At 34.5% G+C, this 11,916-nt stretch overlaps 1 protein-coding gene across 5 annotated transcripts in view; it reads left to right on the top strand.

Annotated features, from left to right (window-relative positions):
* LOC144967896 (carboxypeptidase M-like) overlaps positions 1-11,916 on the top strand; it is a 59,200-nt gene that overhangs the window by 1,096 nt on the left and 46,188 nt on the right. For 2 of the 5 annotated variants that reach the window (XR_013644478.1, XM_078905644.1), the window contains exon 2: positions 3,143-3,194. The gene's annotated coding sequence lies outside the window, so the exon portion shown is untranslated. Of the gene's footprint in view, positions 1-3,142; positions 3,195-10,246; positions 10,496-10,675; positions 10,806-11,916 lie in introns of those variants that run through there. The other 3 variants (XM_078905646.1, XR_013644479.1, XM_078905645.1) reach the window with 3 other exon arrangements.

An 11,916-nucleotide genomic window follows, 5' to 3' on the forward strand; every position in this document is an offset into this window, starting at 1 on the left:
CTTCATCATGAATCAAGCTGCTCTTCTTTGCACTATTTCTAGTTGGTGTTTATCTTTGCCCGATTTGGATCCCGTGCTGATGCTGCGTATTCTAGCACTGAACTTACCAGATTCTTGTATGATGTTGAATTAAGATATTTATTTAAGGCGTAGATTTAGAGTATTCTATCTAGGCAAGAATTCTGTATGAGTCTGGATAAGAGTCCAAAGAGAGAGATTGAGAGCAACTGCAGGCTTTAACTTTATACAAGCCTGGGTTAATGGAGAGCAAAGCAGGAATGACCATGGTCACTGTAGCCTTATGTGTTGCTGTTGGCCAGTGACCCCTTGTAAAGCACTTTGCGCACATTTAGTGGATTTTGTGCAATATAAAGATAAAAGCTTACTTTTTTTTTAAATTTCTTTTTAGACAGTGTACAAACAAAAATGGACAAGCTAGTCGCTGTAAGTGAAAAGAAAGGATTAATGTTGAATGTGAAAAAGACAAAATATATGGTACTATGCAAAAAAAATACCGAAGTACCCTTCAATTTGACAGGTAAAGGAGAAAATTTCAAACAGGTATAAAGTTCAAATAAAAAATCTCAAATTAAAACCTGTCATTACGAATTCAAAAATACAAATGTCACAAACATATGTCTTCCCAATGCTGCTGTGTGGTTGTGAAACCTGGACTATAGATGTGGATTCAATAAATATGACTTAAAGCATTCGAAATGTCTTCCAAAACTGTTGAAAACAGCCTGAACTGTGTTAGTAGATAATGAAATGGTGTTAAATCGTATAGGAAAAGAATGAGAATTTTTGGATACAATCAGGAGAAGGCAAATGAGATTTTTCGGAAGCACACGAGTCTGAGTCAAAAAGTAATGGGACTCTGCTTATTACTTAAAGAACAAATTGAATCGATATTATTTATCATACCTCAAATTGAAGCTTGACATTAGCCAAGTAGAATGCTACTTCTCAAAATAGTCTCCGCCTCTCTTGACAGCCACAGTCCACCTTTTTGTAAAACTGAGTTGAATGTACTTTGAACCAATTTTTCACTAGGGTCTTGTATTCTTGGTCATCTTCAAAGTGATGTCCCCTCGTTGCCACCTTCAGTAACCAAAAAGATGAAAGTGAGAAGGTGCCAAATGTGGTTGATAATGAGGGTGAGACAGCATTGTCGGTCCAAATGATGCGATTACTTCCCTTGTTCTGGGACTTGTGTGTGGACGGGAATTGTCTTGAAGAAACAGGACTCGTTCCATCTCCAATTCCGATCTAAATCGGGAAATTTTTGCCTTCAGCTGCTTTATAGTCTTCTTCATCATCTTCAAAGTATATGGAGAGGGGATGGAATTTATAAAATTGGCAATTGGGATTTGGAGTAGGGGAACGAGTGTATGGAGGATAGAAAATGGCATTCCTTAAAAATCTAAGACAGAACACATCCATAATAAACACAAACACAGAATATGCCCGATGCTCTGAAGACAGATAACATTAATATGGAATAGAATGGTCGGCAATGAACCCGAAAGGGCATGCCACACAGATTGAATGAATGCAGGGAAATTCAAGCACACCATTTATTATGCTACAATTATTTCAGTTGGTTTTATACTTCTGTTTTTCACATTTTGATTTCCGTCTTTAAGATTTGCATAAAATTTGCATTATAGTATTGTGAAATGTCAGCATTAATTTTTAGAAAATAGACGTAAACTTAAACTTATTTATGGTAATATGAGTAAAAACTGATCCCTATTTTTTAATATTTTTTTTAATTGTTTGAAAACAAAAACGTTTTTATTTAATGGCAGTTCGGATAACATGTGAGGTAAAAAGAAGAAAAAAAAGTAGTCCTTCAGAGCCCATTCGGCCGGAGTTTATCCCTCAGCTACCCATATTCACTGCTGGGAGGGGGGGGGGGGGTCAGAAAAGAATCTCGACTGCACCTGGGATCGATCTTGGTCCCCTTGCATGTGATGTGAAGGCTCTACCATTATACTTATGACGATGGTAATTGTAATTATTCCTAACAATAATTATTATAGTCATCATGATGATGGTGAAATGATAATGTTGCTAAAAATAATAATAATATTATTAATAAAAATAATAATAATAATAATTATAATTATATTAATAAAATGATAATGATAATATTAATAAAATAATAATAATAATATAATATTAATAAATAATAATAAATAATATTAATATAATAATAATAATATTTATAATATATTAATAAAATGATAATATATAATAATAATATAATAAAATATAATAATAATAATAATAATAATAATATAATTATAAATATAATAATATTAATAATAATAATAATAATAATAATAATATAATAAATAATAATAATAATAATAATAATAATAAAAATAATAAAATAATAATAATAATAATAATAAATAATAATAAAATAATAATAATAATAAAAATAATAATAATAATAATAATAATAAATATAATATTAATAAAATAATAATAATAATAATAATAATAATAATAATAATAATGTTAAATGATACTTGAGAGCTTTCCATGAACCAACCATCTCAAGCGCTTTACAGATAATGAATTACGTTACGAACACAGGTATTCTATCAAAACATGGAAATAAAGAATACATTCATTGCTAAAATAATACTAGACATACTTTACAGTCGGCATGGTATAACATGAATTGTGAAATAGTGGGTTTTCAAACTAGATTCAAATTTTGATATTTTCTCGATTTCTATTATGGGTTGAGGTAGGGTATGCTAGAGTTTAGGGTCATTATATTGAAAAGAGCAGTCACCAAATAATAATAAATAAGCATTGGCTTTTTTTTTTCTCTTTAAAGTATGACCTATCTAATATATTTCCTTTTCCAATTTTCTCTTATTTGATGTCTGCCTTGCTCTTTTCCATAGATGTCATCATTTCTGGTCTACTTTCCCATTTGATTTTGATTATTCTCATGTAAAAAAGAATGCTTTGTTTGATTTTTACCATTACTTGTGATGAAATTGTGCAATTAACTAAAACAAAACAAAAATCTAAATTAGAATTTCACTTCAGCTTATGAAGATTAATTTCAATTATAAGTCATGACTATTTTATTTTATTTTATATTTTAAAAACTTAGATTCGCTGAGTGCAAGAAGCAAACATGATCACTTAACGGGCTTCATTTTAAGGTCAGTACATTGTGTCATGAAAGCGGGACATCAGTGGGTACTACTGGGAGGATGTTTTACTTTCTATGGAGCTATGCTTATATATTCTTTTCTTTGGAGTTATTTTTACTTAATTTATTCTCTGATTTCATTATGTTAAAACACTCGACTCAAACACAAATTGGCTTCTACTTAGATAATGTTATTTATTTTATTTTATTTTATTACCCTAGATTATAGATAAAAATCTTTGTCTATTCGTATAAAGTTGCATGATACCCTCAGATGTCTTGGTGAAAAGGTGCAAGTAGTTGCATTTGGCTTTTGGGCATTACGTCTCTCTCTCTCTCTCTCTCTCTCTCTCTCTCTCTCTCTCTCTCTCTCTCTCTCTCTCTCTCTCTCTCTCTCTCTCTCTCTCTCCGTGTGTGTGTTTATGTGTGTGTGTGTGTTCTTTTTCTTCTTCTTCTTCTTCTTCTTCTTCTTCTTCTTCTTCTTATTCTTCTTCTTCTTCTTCTTTCTTCTTCTTCTTCTTCTTCTTCTTCTTCTTATTATTATTATTATTATTATTATTATTATTACATCATTATTATTATTATTATTATTATTTTATTATTATTATTATTATTATTATTATTATTATTATTATTATTATTATTGTGATTATTATTATTATTATTCTGCTCCTCCACTACCACCACCATCACCACCCCCTCCACGTCCTGCTCCTGTTTTGAAAACGCGTAAACCAAGGCTCGACTGATTGTTCATTAGAGCATGCCACAACACTTTGAAGATAAAGATAAATCTTTCCTCCCGTGGCCCTACCTGGCATAGCATGCAGTCTTTGCCCGAACCCAGTCTGGTGAGAGATACAGTGTGTTACAGTTTATGGCGTTGGGTGGCGGAACAAGTAACAACACAATTTACGCTCCGCCTGATAAACCAATCACCCACACTGCCCAACCTGACAGGAAAATGGATGCAGTAAGTTTTAACAACAAGTCTCGGTGGTTCAGTTACTCGAGCAATCAACTCAATTTATTTGGAGTACTATTAATTATATTTCGAGAAATCTTTACAATGCAGTCTGCTCCATAGTATTAGTAACAACAAGAGATGAAGTGAGTGGGAAAGTGCCAGAAGACAATAGAGAATAAATATTTTTCGCGGCGGTGATGGGGGTTTGAACCCGCGACCTTACTGGTACGACAACACCGCCTGGCCGGTGAGAGCGTGACTAACTCTACCGTATGAGCTATCCACGATCCCCCCAAAAAAGTATTAGTGTACCTTGCAGTGGTTCGTAGTCAAGACATTGGTGCAAGTCACGTTTTTTAAAATTAAAATAAAATTCCCTGTATTCATCCCCAATGGGGAAATTTGTCTTTAGGGTCTATCTATCCCAAGGGAAGACTGGAATAACCCAGGCGTCTGCCGCTGTGCAGCGCCGCAAAGTGAGCTAGGGCAGGTGACTTGCTCAAGGCCACACAACGTGGCGGATAGTCGAACTCGGTACCTTTTTGGGTACGAAGCAAAGACCGCACCGGTTGAGCCACGCTTTTGTGACTGGTACATAAAATGGATGACTATTAGCTACTAGTAGTATAATATACACCTTATTTTATTTTATATTTGGCATATTGGATTTTTTGTAACACTAAGGCTCCTACACCACTGGACCAACAGTCACCAAATTTTGCATGATGTTCACAATTAACATAAAGATGGTTTGTGTGTATTCTGGGAGACATCGTGATGATTTTATCGAAAAATCAAATTTGTCTGGCATCATTTTTAATACTTGGGTTGTGTGTCAAACTTCCGGTTAGCGAATATGGCAGTGAGATGGGAGTTAGTGGTTCCTCTCATTATTTTGAATGCAATCAATTTCTTTAAAATGATATGAAGCATTTTCTGTTCTTAAAGTTGGGAAAGAATTCCACCGAATGAAAACAGATTTGTTGGCGATAATCTCTCTTTCTTTTTAAAGGTGAGATAAATATAATTCGTACACACACACACACACACACACACACACACACACACACACATATATATATATATATATATATATATATATATATATATATAAGTAACTTATATATATATATATATATGTATGTATATAATTTTTTATTTTAATATTTACCACAATGTTGGAGTCAGTCTACATCGATGTTTCAGGGCTTTTTAGCCATCTCAGGACATGAGTTTGGTTTGTTGTGTGTTGTTGCTTGTTGAAGTGGTTCTGTAGGTTTGTAGTTGATTAATAAGTACTTCCGGCGATGTGGACAACTATTGTACATCTCATTTTTCGTGTTGAGTGTGGCTTCATGGGGGTGTTTAATTATAGTATATTTCTCTTCCAGGCATAAGCTACATTGTTTTGATGATGGTGTGTATCCTTTTGCTTTAGAATATTCCATAAGTTGTCTAGTTGTTCTTTTAATTTCCAAATATGTTCGCTGAGTTTTGTGGATGTTTTTTTGTTAGTGTTTCTAAATGTTGAGGTGTGGAGGTTGTATCTTGTTTTGAAATTATTTTCCGTTAGTCCTACATATTTTTCTTGCTTGTTTGTTTTAGTTTCGGTGACTGTGCTGTGGTAAATTAAACGTGATTCTAAACATTGTTTGTTTAGCGGGCAATGTTCCTTATTTCTGCAGTCGCATTTTCTGGTGGGTGGGTTTTGCTCTTGTCGGTGGTTTATTAATATTTTTTTTGTTGTGGCTTGAAATTATTTGTTCTATGTTGCGCATACACGAGTTGCTTATTTTTATGGTATTCCTGTTGATAATTTTATGTAGCTTGTTGTTTTTTGGAAAGTGTGTATCAATTAACTTCAGTAACTGCTGTCCAATGTTTGTGCTGACTTTTCTGTCGAAAGGTGGGTTGAACCAAGTCAGTAATATGTCGTTTTCTTGTTTTGCGTTCTTCACTTGTGTGTTGAGGTTTATATGAGAGTGGGGCGTCTGTGTATTCAAATGGTGTGTTGTATCCGCTTTTTGTGAGTGCTTCTTTGTAGGGGTGGCTGCGACGTTGAATATCTCTATGTTTTCCGAAAGTTTGCTCACACTCAGTGCTATGCTTTTTGGTATGTTTTCAATGACGGAACAGGGGTGGTTGCTTTTTTTATTAATGTAGCTAATGGTGTTATTTGGTTTTCTGAACGGTTGGAATGATATGGATTTTATGTCGAATGTGATGTCGAGGAAGTCAACTGTTTTAAAAATATAACAATCATGAAAAGATAGTTGATAAATGGAGATACAAAATATACACGACACAAAATATCCCCCCTTAATTTTTTTTTATTTTGGGGGGAGGGGGGGGGGTGTTATGACTGATTATCTTGTTTTCTTTAATGACAGAAGAAGGACTCTACACGTGTACTATTGGCGATATTATTATGGTATTGTGATAATAATTCCAAGGGTATTTTTTTCTTCAATTTTTAATTTTTTAAATGTACTTTTCTTTACAAACTTATTTTAACCGTTTTCAGGTAAAGGTGTTTTCACGGGGCCGTTTTTTTGTTTTTTCATTTTATTTTGAACATCAATATTTTTTCCTTTGTTAACATGTCATCGTGTTTCAGATGAAACTTAACAGCGTTGTGTAAACTTTTCGTTCGCCCACAGCACATTTCTTCACGGCTTTTCAGACCCCCATTGTTATTTTTGAGTATACAAAACTTGTACAGAAACGGCGCGTCTTATAAGTACATACCGGGTGTTTGGAGATAAGCCGTATGGCGCGTGAAAGCACACATTTTCCGCTTATTTAGATATCTTTTACGTCATCCAAACTTTTGCTCAACCCGCTCCTTTTTCTCCACTCACCCACTCTCTTACTCTCTCACTTATTTCTCTCACTTTTCTCTCACTTTCCCCTTCCTCACTGAACTTTTCTGCCAACTTGCCACAGTCTATATCAAAATGGTCAGATATTCTTTTTCGGAAGATGCTAAACTAGTGGGGCGAAACCAAATCAAACAAACAAGCAAGAACAAAAAAGCAAACAAACAAACCGCGACGATGATGTGAGAAAATTTTGCAAATTCGTTATCACTCTTTCCAGGCGTTTGAAAAATGAATACAGTTTTTTTTTTAATGAACATTTATGTTGCGCGTTTCTTAGGTATTATGCGCTTGTCTAAGAAGCTCACAACATTGCCATCCGGAAGTATAACGGACCAACAGACACAAAACTAAGTGTAATTTTAAGTGTTTACAGTCTGGTTATTACAGTTTAGTGAGAATTACTCACAAACGCGGTTGGCAAAAAACAACAACAAAGACCTGAGTGACGTCATCTTCGAACTATCCATAGGTACTATGCGCTTGTCTAAGAAGCTCACAACATTGTCATCCGGAAGTATAACGGACCAACACACAAAACTATGTGTAACCATGAGCGTTTATGGTCTGGTTAATACAGTTTAGTGATAATTACTCATAAACGCGGATGACAAAAAATAAAACAGTATTAAAGACCCGAGTAACGTCAACTTCATTCTATCTATAGATTTACCGTACACGATAATATACAGGCCTTGTGGAATCAGATTTCAGATTCGTACTGTACAAGTCACGTGTTCGACGCCCCTTTTCTCACCAGCACTCTTGCAATATCTGTCGCTGCGTACATTCAGGTACTCACTAACACCCGGGGCGAGTGCGGATAACCAACGAAAACAACTTAGGGGCCAGATTTTGATCATAACACCGTCTTCTATTCTGTCGCTGACCAAGTTTGGCATCACCCACGGCTTAATTCCAACACGAGACCTCTTCCCTCTCTGACACAGGATGTCACGCATTTCAAGAATAAATCAATCCACGTTTTCGTATCAACGTGAACTAAAGATTCACATTTGATTGATTTATTACTTTTATTATTTATTTATTTCATTTTTTAAATTAATTAATTAATTTATATATTTATTTATTTATTTTTGCCCCCCCCCCCCGCCCCCAATATTGCCTCAAATATCGATTGATTTTGATGACAAATAAAAGTAGTCCTTCAGAGCCATTAGGCCTATGGAGCCGTAGTTTTATATCCCGGTTTCTAAAGCGTGAAACGCACAATCACAATTGCTTGCTAGCTACCCATGCGATAGGACGTTCTTCTATCGAAAAGTTCTTTCGCTAGATCTTACAAACCCAACTACCCAATCATTGCTGGGTGGACAGGGAGGTAAAAAAAACAAACAAAAAAAAAACCGGCTTCACCCGGGATCGATCTCAGTCCCTTTGCGCGTGAAGCGAGTGCTCAACCAACTGAACTATCGGGACCCCCAGTGACAACTAAGTTGACAACAAAAAGTCTTAAACTAAGACTTCAACAGACTCGAAATCCTTTTTATTAAAGAAGTCTGGGGTTACAGAGTTTTAGACAGCATGATCATCGTAATTGATCATCGTTATCATTTTTTTATACCCCCCCCCCCCCCCCCCCCCCCCACCCCCTAAAAGAAAAAAACACATTAAAAAAACGAGCTTTTGTATTGATAGTATGCGCTTGGCTAAGAAACTCACAACATTGGCACCCGGAAGTATATGAGACCAACACACAAAACTACGTGTCTTCTTGAACGTTTATAGTCTGGTTAATACAGTTTAGTGAGAATTACTCATAAAACGCGGATGGCACAAAGCAATAACAAAGACCTGAGTGACGTCAACTTCATACTATCTATAGCGGCGCAATATTCACTAAACGTGCTCAAAGTGCTTTACATTGAAAGTAAGATTTTCAGGCTGAAGTGAAAAATAAGTTTGTGGTCAATGTGCGGGCGGCCGGCAGTTATCCAACTGCTTTGGTGAATCGTTTTCACTGTGTTAAAGGTTCAACTTGCCATGCTGGTTTATTGTTATTGTTGTTGTTGTAGTTGTTATTATTATCATTATTATTAATAATATTATTATTATCATCAAAAATCATCATCATCATCAAAAACCGTCATTATTATTGTTATTATATTATTATTATTATTATTATTATTATTATTATTATTATTATTATTATTATCATTATTATTATTATTATTATATTATTATTATTACATATTATATATTATTATTATTATTATTATTATTATTATTATTATTATATTATTATTATTCATCAAAATCATCATCATCATCAAAACCATCATTATACATTATTATTATTATTATTATTATTATTATTATTATTATTATTATTATTATTATTATTATTATTATTATTTTTACGTTATTATGCAACGTCAAGACAACACTGGTTTTCACAGAGTACTAATCTGTGCTGGTATTCAGTGCAGAGTCAACTTATAGTCTATATAGATGTCACTGATTCAGTGCTGTCGGTTACAACGTATTCAAATAAATAAAATAATAATTATGATATTGATTTGGAGAAATATGCCAAATTTTCAAAGTGTTGAGAATTTTAGATGATTTTAAAATAAAAAGGCGGCTATTTCATTTTTAAGTACATCAAGGCAACGAAATTGGCCAATAGGATTCAACAGTCGTCACGTCACTTCCCTCGTAATGACGCATGGTAATTTCGTAACTGGTTCTAAAATATCGGAACAATGGCGGACGCCCTTATGAAATACTTCTCCGACGAGCATAAAAGTGTATCCAGGGGAGAAAAACATTATAAATCTGATCAAGTTTTGACTTATAAACATTCTGATCACATGACATGTGAAACAGTTCTAGCCAGCATGAAGAATAAAAAGTACCGATTTTATTTGTTTAGAACCAGGTTGCTCGTTGCTATGCGGACGTGACATCAGACTATTGAATCCAATTCCAAACAACTTGTAAACGTTCCAAATTTAAAAAAAAAAAAGAAAATAACATTGCCAAACGGGCATCCCGTTGTCTGAATCGTCTGTCCTTGCACCAGAGAGCACAGTTTTAACGTTCTCCGCTTTCCACTCACTGCGTGCGGTGTATGTACATACTACTGTACATACTTTTAACCAGTCAGCATGCATTATATACATTAACCACTCCAAACCAGTTCAAACTGATAAATTATTGTATGTAGAGCTATACGCACTGTTTGAAAAAGTCGACACTTTTCTGACTTCGCCGCTTTAACTCGCTTTGCGTGGATGAGCGAAGCGGTGGCGGTGGTTTGTGATGATGATGATGATGATAATAATAACGATAATGATAATGTCGTTGTTGAAACTGATGAAGATGTGAAGAGGATTTTCCGTCAGTCGCCGGCCGGCGTGGCAGTGTGAGTGGTTGGTTGGTCGAGTGTGATGGTGAGTGAGTGCTAGCGCACCGAGCGCCCTTCCCGTCATTCATTCACGTGTAAGTTGTTTAATTACTTATCATTGTGAACAATAAAGTTATGGTTATTTTTTAGAAACACCCTTCTCAGTCGACGTGTACACATATGCAGGTCTGACATCCGATCACAATTTTGGGCCTATTTAACATTGTTGTGAGGGACAATATTTTGCGTCATTTTTTTTTTTTTTTTTTTTTTAGATTTCCATAACAACAATGAGCCCATAATAAATTGGGTTATCAGACCTGCAAATGAGTGCTTGTCGTTGTCAGTGATAGAATGTGTTTAATAGATATAATCGATTAGATTGTGGATTTTAATCCTTTGACGGTGAGACTATTTTTTAAACAAAATCCTTGTTTAACCGTTTTCACTAAGAGAGCGGTAACAGTGAGTCACATTCATTGATTCATTGCTTTTACTGCTTTCCTGATGAAAATGATAAGATACGACGTTAGTGAAGAGTAGACATTGCCTGCAAAGTGTTGATAAATTTACACATCTATCCTTTTTTTTTTAGAAAGCAAAGGAGCGAAAATGACGTCACTCAGCTCTTTGTTTTTGTTTTTAGACAGCAATTTTATTGATCAGTACTCACTAGATATATACTTTTTAATCAGACTATAAATGTTTAAGGTTATACATAGTTTTGTGTATAATTGCGTTGTATCCGGCGGGCAGATATTATAAGTATTTTAGCTATGCGTATGGCATCAATAGGGTTTGAAGGTCAAAAGTGTTCCGTACAGCCCATATTAATGGCAAAGTATTTTTTTAGAAAATAATATACGAGAATCTTGCTAACTTTTTTTTTTTATTAAGGGTACTTCTATCGGCCATGGACTCAAATATCTAGTTTTATATATAAAATTTTCTAGCGCATAATGATCGGCCATGATGTTGGGAATCGCCATCTGGCCACCCTGTTATCAGATTCATCTGCGCGCACCTACAGACTTTAATTACCGGACCGATTTTGATCCTTGATGGCTCAAAAGATTCGTCTCGATCTATGTTAATTTCCACAATACAGCAGTATAATAATTAGAATAGACGGGTTCGTAACAGCATTTTTTTTGCCCCCCCCCCCCCCCCCCCCCCCGCAAATACTGTGGGTTCTCCGCTAGTTTAAAAAAAAATAGCATCATATTTTTTCGTCATTCGTATGTGTTATAATACAGGGTTTCCATAAAGTCTGGGTTCATGTAATATTTCAATATATATTTTTAATTTTTCATTTATGCTATAGATTGTGGAGCCTTGGCTGAAAAATACTTTCAGAGGTCACATGTTGTTAAAGTCCAATTCATTTACATCCCAATTAACCAGTATATTTTTGACCAATCAAAACATGGAATTTGTGACACATCTTCACACGTGCTCGGACAAACATAGATGGTTGTTTATAAACAATAAAGTGAATGGCTTCGACCTTTCTCTG

Source organism: Berghia stephanieae, chromosome 3 (genome assembly GCF_034508935.2).
Source record: "Berghia stephanieae isolate SIO BIC M18660-M18661 chromosome 3, UCSD_Bste_1.3, whole genome shotgun sequence".
Taxonomy (NCBI): domain Eukaryota; kingdom Metazoa; phylum Mollusca; class Gastropoda; order Nudibranchia; family Aeolidiidae; genus Berghia; species Berghia stephanieae.